Below are 10,260 nucleotides of genomic sequence, written 5' to 3' on the forward strand. Positions count from 1 at the left end.
ATATGTTTATATATCTAGCTTAGCTAACTTGCTGTATATCTATTTGATTCAAAATAAAAGGAATAGTCTTAAGGGTTATTTGAATGTTGCAGGGCTTGCATGTAGCAGTCATTCTAAAAAACTAAGACTCCACCATATCTAAGAGTTGCAAGGACCAAATATGAGATAAATGGATTCAACAACCATAGAGCAACGACTTGATAAGATTTTCCTTGAATGTATCTCTACAATCTCGAGATGATTTTAGCTGTGGTTCCCCATGTTCATAAAGAGACATCTTCAGACAAACAAGGTATGTGAAAACCCTAACTCAATTCTAACACTTTTCTATTTAAATTACTGATTTACATTTGAAAACACGATGCACAACTCTTTTTCTCTCTTTGATTTGAAAATTGATTCTATTAATTCGATTTTTTTTTTTTTTTTTTTCATAGTGAGCAAGTGTAGAAGAAAGGAGAAAATGGGTTGGAAGCAGCTCTCAAGTATGCTTGCCCTCTGTCCGTAATGAGTCTGAAGTCCTTGGGAGACAAGGTCATCCGGGAGCAACATTTTACAATGTGAGATTTCAACGAAGCAGTAAATCTGTGCTTTGAGTTCTATTACCATTTCTCTTCACCAACATTTACACTTCGGCACTTCAGTTTTAAATCTCATATTGTGGAACAGGTATTCTATGCATAAACTTAGACTGCAATAGAAGTTATTTGTTTAGGCTTAAATATATAATATTTCAAATCTATGTTAGCTAGGTATTTCCTTCAACAATATGGAATCGTCTTTTGATAGTAGGAAGAAGCAAGGTTTGATGGAATTCCACAACTGTTCTTTCTCTTGGTTGCAATTGGTAAATTTCTATATATTTCTCTTTTGTTGATGTTTTCTTATGGTAATATATATTTTATTTGATGGACGTCTATTTTGTGTGTGTTATATGTTTTTCATTTTGAAACTTCTACATGTAGAATGCACTAAGGTCTCAGGACACAGAGATGCTAGCCGTTTTACTCTAATGTGGACACGTAAGATTTAACAAAAGTTTGGAAGAAAAAAAGAAATTCCACGCCCTCTTTTCTTAATTTCAATTGTTCCCAAGTAATAATAACCCAAAAAAAAAAATAAAAAAAAAACCTTTCTTCAAAACAAACCCGAAACCTCAAAACTCTCTATTTTTCTCTCAAAACATCTAACATCTCTCACTCGAGCTCCATTTTTCTTCTTCGGCATCTTCTACGTGAATTTTATGTGCTTCTTTCAACCAAGATAATAGGTAATTAATAATTAACATATTATTATGTATTGACTAAATAGGGTATCGTATTGATTGAATTGTTGTTTTTATTTGGAAAAATTGATCATTGGGGTTTTATTATGAAACTAGAAGGCGTTGTTGTCAAAGAGATAACTCAAATTTTATCATTCAATTTTTAATTATTAATTTGCATGCTTTTTATTTTATTTTTTTGTTACTAGCTGTTGGAGCATTTAGTATTTTAGATGGCGCAGTAACACTTACAATATATTACTATGTTAGCAAGTTCTTCGTCTAGAGAGTTGTGCCGAGTTTCCCATAATGGCGCTTGCTTGCATTGGAAATGCTATTAGTATAGATTAGAAGAAATAAAGATATCGCCACCTCTCCTTGACCGATTAACAAAGAAAACCGATATTGACTTCCCTTAGAATTAAAAACAGCCCCGGCTATTGCTCCTCTGTTAGGAAACCGATACTTAAGAATTTGATGATTAATTAGGATCCAACTATAACCCAAAAAGAATTCCGATTGGCGTATAATAACTTACCCAAAACAAAAACCCTTCTTAAAAAATTCGCAATTGATCTTCCTTCAGCACTTTCTTCCTGATCGAAAGGATTTTGTCACACTATCTATTGTTGATAAAAAATATGAGATTTCTTTTATGAACTTTAAGGTTGTCAGTAGCATGTCTTTGACCTTGATGATATGCACAATGGGCATTCGGATTATACCACCTAGGCAAAGGATCAGGAATAGGCATGTGCTCCAACAAAGTTAGCAACCCCTTTCGAGGAGTTAAGGTAGAATTACACTCATTGGTTGATTGAGGGGAGTGAAATTCCTCCCGGGTTTAACCTGATTTTTATTTGGGACTTGAGCTGGTGGGTTACCAGGTTGACTATTGACTTTGCGGAATAGCAGGGGAGGCATAGTTTGAAAGAAAAGAAGAGGGAGAGATGGAAGGGCGACTTATAAGCTTCAGGTGAAGTTGCACAAGGTCAATCCCGTGATTGGCCTGTGATAGTTCATAGCTCTTATTATGCCCTCCTCACTCATTCAGACTTGCCGCCTTGAAGGCGCATACACATGTTAAGGTTCTAAGCGATATTCTTCTCCAGGTAATTTCAAAGTTCTTTTTTTAGGTAAAATAGTTGCCAATTAGTAAGACCTAATAAGAAGGGTTTTGAAGAGAATGCTTATTTTGCTCTTGATTACCATAGGGTGGATATATATATAAACACACATCAATCCCTACTATTTGTACAAGACATTTTTGTCAAATACACCAAGTCCAAGCCAATAATTTGATGTTATATGTTCAAGTCCTCTATATACCTGTTGTGAAATTAATAGTGTTGGAATCCACTATTATTTATGGAATTTTCTACTTTTGCTCTAATATTGAGTTTTTTTTTTTACTCCGATTATACTTTACTTTTTTTAAGTGTTCTTTCATTGAATGTCCTCAGATTTCAGAATTACGACATTCCTTTGCATGGTTAGTAATTTCCAGACATTATTCGAAGGACCTCTTGGTTTATGGTAATCAACAGTCACTACTTTATTGTTCTTCAACAATGAGTAAACCAGTTCTTACTATACTGATTTAGTGTCATTACTATACTAATGTGACGATGTATTTTAAGTTTGATTTTAACTTTTTAAGCAATTTTGTAATCTTTGTCTCCTCTTTGACTTTAAATTGATAATTCAGTAATTAATTAGCCACAATCATTGAAAAAGTTCAGGTGGGACTTGGACACTTGGTACATATCTTAATTGTTGTACCTTCTATTAGTCAGAGATTTTAAATTACTGAAACTAAATTGTTCAAAAATAATGTACCTGGTGACATATTGTTGATGGCATTTTACTATATATAATCTATTGTGCGAGCCTACCAGCACAAGTAATGCTATTGAGACCTTAAAGGAATGGGGAGATATGGGGGTAGCGCAACTATCATGAGTATTGTGGAAACAAAATGGTGGAATCTGTTAACTTATGAAGAGAGTTTAGATTGAAAATCAGTATCTCAATAGTTAACTGTTATTTTTGGGCTTAGTCATGCATGGGAAACATAATGATGAGATTAACTTAATCCTGCTGGAGTTCATAGCCACAACATTTTAATCAAAGGATTTAATTGAAAGAATTTGTCAGGTGGAAATTGATTTCAAGGATCTTATTAAGTACTACAATGATGAAGACTAGCGGCGGGTTTAAAACGTTCTTTTGTTCGCTATAACTTGACTTTGAAAGGTACATGTATGACATGGCTCATGGAATTTGCAGATAAATAGGCTCATAGGAATTGGCACCCCCCGCACTCAAGCATGACTTCTTAGAACATCTTCATCTTCTGTTATTGCAAGCTCAGTGACTTAGATGGTGTCTGGAATTTTTTTGAATTCATCTCTATTTATGTCTACCGTTTCTGTTGTGTTTGTGTGTGTGTGAGTGCAGCCAAAATTTGGGAATCTTTCTCACAATGAACTAAAGATTTTATCTTTGTAATATATTATATTTTGTCACCGTAATGAATATTATTTTATTATTATTTATTTTTCGAATGCAAGTTTGTGCAACCAGCAGTTTGGATAGTGGTGTTAGCCACATAGGCACACAGTATCCAAAAAGGTTGAAACAACAATAGTACAGGAAACAAGACAAGCATTGGATTAATAATCATAGTCATATATCTATGTACATATGAATTTGGTTAGGTACGGTTCATTCAAACTTTTTATTTTAATTAGTACAAGTATGTGTTACAAGTTATTCTAATATTTTAGCAAAATTGATTTATTGTCGAGGGATTTGGGGATAATGTTATCTGTGTGTTGGGAAAAATATTAAATAGGGCCGTGTGAGTATTAGGATAAAATATTTCACCACATTGAGGTGCATGAAGGGCACTACATCTTCAGCTCAAAATTACTTCTGTGTTTATAATGGTATTCGTATTTTTAATTTATTTTTTATATATTTATATTGGAATGCCTTGCTATGTATTTTGGTATGAGTTGTATCAATTCATCACAATGCTTGATTATAAGTTAGTGATTTTTTTCAAATGTTATATAGTTTTACACTTCGGTAATCCTGAAGTTTCAAAATGATACTGACAAGAATTCAAGCAATATAATTAAACTTATTATATCTAACCAATAAAAAATATTTTACTCCTACCTACCAAATGTAATGGCAACTACGACTATATAGTGTTTGTCTTTTAGCTATTTACAAAGTTCTTGAAAATTGCTTTCAATTGAATATTTGCTTTGAGTCGAAAGTAAAAATTACCAAAAAATATAATTTACATATCTCATACATAGCTTTGCATTATTATAATTGTTTTTTCAAAATAAAAAATAATCATATACCAAAGACCCGCTTGTAGGGCCGGGTTCAAAAACTAGTTAGCTATAAAAGAAAAACAAACAATTAAGTTGGTTTTGCCCATATGCAACATTATTACCCTTTGGACATATGCAACTTTTGTTACCCTTTTGGACATACTATCAACATTATGCAAAATATATTCAACTGCATAGAAGAACTTTTTAATTCAATGACGGTTTTGCCCATATTTTGGTCATTGTGAGAATGTAATATAACTAAGTTGGTTTTAACTTATTTTGTTAACTACTTAATGAAGTGTTTATTACCACTCAAACATTCCACACACGTCTTGTTTGTTGTTGTGTTGTTATTATGATTAGTGACGAATGTTTTTTTAGACTTAATTTTGCTTCAGAAAAAATTCGCTCCTACGTGTTTAGGAGCGAAAATTCTCCCAAGCACATCTCCACCACATATCTGTCCACCATATTTTCAACTACTAATTAACTCTAGCTAATGAAAATCTAAACAAAGATTTATCTAATTATCTCTCCAAAACAATTTTTTTTCTACAAATCTTTATTTTTTCAACAAAAGAAAAATGTTCTAAGTGAGACCATGAGACTCAAAATATATTCTTCTATCCCTCATTTTTCAGCTTTGGCGGAAAAAAACAAAAAATACAAAAACAAATACAAAAATCCTTATAAAATAAAATAAAATTTTCACTAACATTCATGTAAAAAAAACCCAAAAAAAGTTACAAATTCTAGTTTCATTGGCTATTAATATCATCAATATTTTTGTTTGTAATAAAGATGCAATGTGTAATTGCGTTTACATTAATAAACTTTTTAATAATTATAATAAACTTGAAGAGTTTTTCCTATTGATAATTATTAATGTTGGCAGCCAAAGTTTAAAGAAGGGGGAAAGAGATGAAGTGAATACATATGACTATACGAGGGAAAATTTACGAATTTATTTGTGATTTTTTCATTTTGTGGATAAAAAATGAAAATGAAATCCATTAATCTATGGGGAAAAACATTAGATTGGTGCCCATCCATCTCTAGAAAAAAAATCACTTCACTAGCTCTGTACTTACGCTACCCATTCCCATCTAAACTTTGTTTGCCAAGAACGTTGACAAGTATATAAGTAGATAACAATGGCCTTAGCATTCACCTAAACTAACTTATAACTTCTTTACATATGTGAATTGTCGAAGAGGACACTGTCACTATAGGACAAAATCGAGGGAAATGAACGAAATGGGGACAAAGTTACTGTAGCAAAATTCGCTTTTTTACTGTAGCAACTATGGATAATCCAAAAAAACCCTATGATTTAGAGCCAGAATTACCCAACATAAATGATAATGAGGACGGAGAGTTGATAGCAAAAGCATTTGAGCAAAAGTATGGCCATGGTTCGCTGGAAATATTTATGAGGAAGTGAATCCATAAAATTCACAAAGATCTATTAGTGCAAACTGAAGAAGAGGAGCATGTTAGCTTAGATGTGACCAACACAGATAAGTTGGTGACTAAACAGCAACCCAAATCTTCCTATGCAGATATAGCGAAGACCAAATCTTCCTCTGAAAGCATCCAAACACCTCTTGACCTACAAGGTAGCATCTTTTGCCCTTAGGGTTTCTTGGATGGAAAATCAAATACGATCCCAGAGAAAGGCCCAGTGAATGCTTCACTAAATGCTACAAGGAGCACCACTGATACAGACGAAGTACAAGGCACTCAGAGCAATGATGTACATGCCCAGAAATCATATGCAAATGTTACAAGGGCGACTTATGGTCGAGATGTTTATACAACAACACTCCCAACTCCTGGACATCAAGGTGAGTACCCTACCATCTCGATCCAAGCTGATGATGTGGATAAGGGTTTTGGAATATTGTAAAATGGGGCTGGTAGGTAGGCTTGATATGTCTAAACTTAATATGAAAGATGTGAACGAGAAGGTAAAAGAACTCTGGAAACCAAAAAGTGAGTGGCAGGCTACACCACTTGGAAGGGGGTATATAATGTTTCGTTTCGCTGATGAAAAAGACTACCTAAGGGTTTGGACACAAGGAACTTGGGTGTTCGATTCTCAAATCCTTAGATTGAGTAAATGGACCCCAAATTTCTCCACAAACAAGGAGAATCATTTGAATGCCCTTGTTTGGGTAAGATTTCCAGAACTCAGTCTTGAATATTGGGAGCTTAAGACATTGTTTTCACTGGGGAGAGCTGTTGGGAGACCTATCCAAACAAATGAGAACAGCAAAAAGAAAATTAGGATACTATGCCAGTGTTCAAGTTTATGTGGATTTAACTCAGAAAATCCCAGAAAAGATTTGGGTTGAAGTTGCAGGCAGAGACATTAAATTCTGGCAGAAAGTGGAAACAGGCAAACTCCCTAAGTTCTGCAATCATTGCAAACGAGTAGGTCACTTGGTGATGGAATGCAGAATCCTGAAAGAAGAATTGAACAAGAACAAGGAGAAAGAACTAGTTGTGAGCACTGAGAATGCCAACACTGGCATGTCTAAGAGACAACGAAAGAAGCAAATGAGGAAAAATAAGGATACAATTATTTCAAATGTTGGGGAGAGCATAACCAAGGAGCAAGGGCAAACCAGTGATGGTGAGCTTTTGAAAGAGAAAGATATGGTTAATGAAGTTGATCTAAATGAAGGCATAGTTGAAGTTCACACTTCAGCACCCATACAGAATCAGGAGGAAGCACCAAGTGTACTGAATGAGGAACATGTTGAGACTCAACGAGTTTCAGCAAGTATTGAAGCACAATGTATAAATACATCCCAGAAGCAGATTCAGGAGGGTATAGAAGTACAAGAAGAAATTCTACCTACTGAGATCCATGTACCTGAGGAACATATGGTATGTTGTATTAATGACAATTCCCCCGCACAAGTTGTTGTTGAACCTCTGCAAGTAAGCAACAACTTTTCTGTGTTGGAATTGGAAGAGGTTTTGGAAGCTGAGAAGTAGAATCCTCCGATAAGGACGTCTGAGAGAACAATTAAACCCACAGTAAAAGCCAAAGATATGCAACAATAAACACACAAGAAGAAGAGTAAGGGACCAAACTCTGCTCAATCCTCGGGTGTGAAAGTATCAGACAAGGTGCAAGGTAGTTCTTCCCGCCAAATTTCCAAATGAGGATTATTTTTTGGAATATTAGGGGGGTAGTGAAAGTAAATGCTAGAGAGAGACTGAGGGAAATGATTTCTTCTCATAACCCAGACATAGTTTGCTTGGTTAAACCTTTAGTGAAGCCAGAAACTAGTTACCTGAATGATTTTAGAATGAACTATTTTGAAAGTAATATTGTTCATAATGACTCCTCAAGTAGACTGGGGAACATTTGGATTTTTACTAAGATTGGTATAAGCATGAGGGTGGTGTTCACATCTGAACAACATATTTTAGTCCTTGTTAATGACTGCATTTTGTCGGTGGTACACGCAAGCTGCTCCCTTACTTTAAAAAACTCTAGAGGGAACTCTAGAGGGAACTTAAGGTTATTAATACTACCCTACCATGGGCTGTCATTGGTGACTTTAATGTAGTGCTGCAAAATGAAGAGAAAAAAGGAGTAAGACTGCCTAACAGAGTAGCTATGCAGGAGTTTAATAACTTAATAAATGAAACTGAGTTAATGGAAAGCAATTGGGGAGGCATTAAGTACACTTGGTGTAACAATCAGTGGGGGACTAGAAGGGTTTTGAGCAGATTGGATAGAGTCCTGTATAATGAAGCATGGAATCTTAAGTTTGCCTGATGGAAGTACAGTGCTGGAGCCAGATATGCATCCGACCACTCTCCACTTCTTGGATCACATCCATATGTCCTAAAACCAATAAATATACCATTCAGGTTTAATAAAATGTGGTGTACACACCCTACATTCCTTAATATGGTTAAGCACAACTGGGACCAAAATTTTGAAGGCTTTCTTCAACCTATTATCAAGGTCATAAGAAAACTACAGCGGCTGAAAGGGGAAATCAAGAAGTCGAATACTGAGGTTTTTTTATTGGTGGATGCAAATATCAGGAAAGTTCAAGCTGAATTACTTCGATTGCAAATGCTAGCAGATCAAAGTGACAATGAAGATGGAATACAAACTGAAATGATCCGGAAAGAAGTAGAGTTGGATGCAGCTAAGGATAATAAAGCATCTCTACTGAGACAAAAAAGTAGAACCAAATTTGAGGAAGAAGGGGACAGGAATTCTGCATACTTTCACAATATATGTAAGATCAGATTGGGTGCCTCGATGATAACAGAAATTATGCAAGAAGATGGAACTCTTTTGATTGAACAAGAGCAAATAAAGCAACATGTGATAAGTTTCTATGAAGCCAAATACCAGGAAAGGGAAGTCAGCCAAGACCTTGGGCTATTGAACATCATTCCCAAAGTTCTCGATGAGGATGACAATTACTTTCTCACAAAGATTCTCAACTATGACGAAATTCAGAAAACTATTTTTTTCTATGAAAGCAGATAGTTCTCCAGGGCCGGATGGGTTTCAAGGGCATTTATACTTCAAATGTTGGGTAATCATCAAGCAAGATGTGTGTGCAGTTGTTCAATCATTCTTCATTCAAGGATGTTTACCTAATGGGTTAAATGCTAACTTCATTGCATTGATACCTAAGGACAAAGATGCAAAGAAACTCAGCCAGTATAGGCTCATCTACATGGGGAATTTTCTCTTCAAGATAATCACAAAGTTGTTACAAATAAGGCTAAACACTATGGCAAACAGAATCATCACTAAGGAGCAGACAAGTTTTGTTCCCGGTAGAAGCTCTCAAGCTAGCATTGGGTTGGCCTCTCAACTGATGAATGAAATGAAGAATAAGAAGTATGGTGGTTATGTGGTTCTCAAGCTAGATATATCTCAAGCCTATGATACTATGAATTGGGATTTTCTATTCCAAGTCATGCAAAGGCTAGGATTTTCGGAAACTTGGATCAAGTGGATTACAAAAATTGTGAACTCAGCTCACATCTCTATCTTATTAAATGGTGGACCAGTCAGGTATTTTGCTATGAGGAGGGGTTTAAAGCAGGGAGACCCTTTATCTCCTCTTCTCTTTGCTCTTGCTGAAGACACCTTGAGTAGAGCATTGCATTATCTGAGGAGCATGAAGCATTTGATGCCTTTGACCACTATCAAGCAGGTGGATGCACCTAGTCATTTGCTTTTTGCATATGACATCATCATCTTTGAAAATGGAGGTATTAGGGGCATTAGAAAACTAAAATACATTTTGGAGAGGTATCAGGAGGCATCACGTCAGCAAATCAACAAAGCAAAGAGCAAAGTTTTCTTTGGTAGTTTCACAGATGAAAGGAAACAGGCAGTACTTGAGGAATTGAGTATGGTGGAAGGGGGCTTACCTGAAAAATATATTGGTATTTCGTTACATAAAGGAAGAATCACTAGGGCATGTGTTGCCCCTATTCTTGATAAGGTAAAGAAAAAGCTTACTAGCTGGATTGGCAAGAGACTATCATTTCAAGGGAGAGTTACCTTGGTTAAGTCTGTGTTGTATAGTATCCCAATTTATAACATGGCAATTTTCAAATGGCCAATGTCTATAATTAGGG

The 10,260-nt window shown here is 35.2% G+C and overlaps 1 long non-coding RNA gene across 1 annotated transcript; it reads left to right on the top strand.

Moving 5' to 3' along the window:
- Positions 1-493: 493 nt before the first annotated feature.
- LOC147521431 (uncharacterized) lies at positions 494-2,365 on the top strand. The gene is made up of 3 exons (XR_015193996.1): positions 494-669; positions 753-847; positions 2,180-2,365. It is a non-coding gene; the product is annotated as an uncharacterized LOC147521431 (long non-coding RNA).
- Positions 2,366-10,260: the final 7,895 nt, after the last annotated feature.

The sequence above is a fragment of the Coptis chinensis genome, chromosome 1 (genome assembly GCF_015680905.1).
Source record: "Coptis chinensis isolate HL-2020 chromosome 1, ASM1568090v1, whole genome shotgun sequence".
NCBI classification, from domain to species: Eukaryota; Viridiplantae; Streptophyta; class Magnoliopsida; order Ranunculales; family Ranunculaceae; genus Coptis; species Coptis chinensis.